Raw genomic sequence first — 721 nt, forward strand, 5'->3', positions numbered from 1 at the left:
AGAAGCAGAGGCAAACTTACGCGACCAAGAGAAGCACCAGAGAAAGCATAGCACCTACAGGACTATCTTGATACACTTCATAGAGAGAACCTCCTTTTATCTCTCAAGGAAACGAAAAGGCATTTATCTACTAGGGTTAAAGTATCAGTCGAGAATTCAGGGATAACACGAAGCAAATGGGTGACGTGTCAAAGCATACCAGAGGATCTTTCATATTGCATAAGAGTGGTTGGTCTTCTACCATTGATTCATGTACAGCACCTCGACCCTTGTAAGGTCTCAGGTACGAACACGTAGCGCAGGTTAACGTACGGCTTTTGCTGGTGTTATGAATCATCAAATTTTACAGCAGTATTATATCATGACACTATTAAATACCTTTTTTTAATCGCTTTTTGTGAATGCTGAACGAGCTTTTAAATCTACTTTTATGAGTTGATAAACACAAATCAAAATTAACATTGTATGTGACTTATATAATCGAATTGTTTTGCTTACATTGCCCACATTATTGCAAGGAAATGAATAGTGATCGGTAGTTCAAAACCGCTCACTTGGATGTTCCTGAGCAATCTAATTGAAAACGCAGAGACCGTATTCTGTTGTTGTTTTACTAATGAATACATATGGTCTGTGTTCTTTATTCTGCCAGAGCTCCTTAATATTCTAGAAGTAACCCTATCGACTATATATATGCAGAGAGACACCGAACGACCTTGAT

Source organism: Penaeus monodon, chromosome 20, assembly GCF_015228065.2.
Source record: "Penaeus monodon isolate SGIC_2016 chromosome 20, NSTDA_Pmon_1, whole genome shotgun sequence".
NCBI classification, from domain to species: domain Eukaryota; kingdom Metazoa; phylum Arthropoda; class Malacostraca; order Decapoda; family Penaeidae; genus Penaeus; species Penaeus monodon.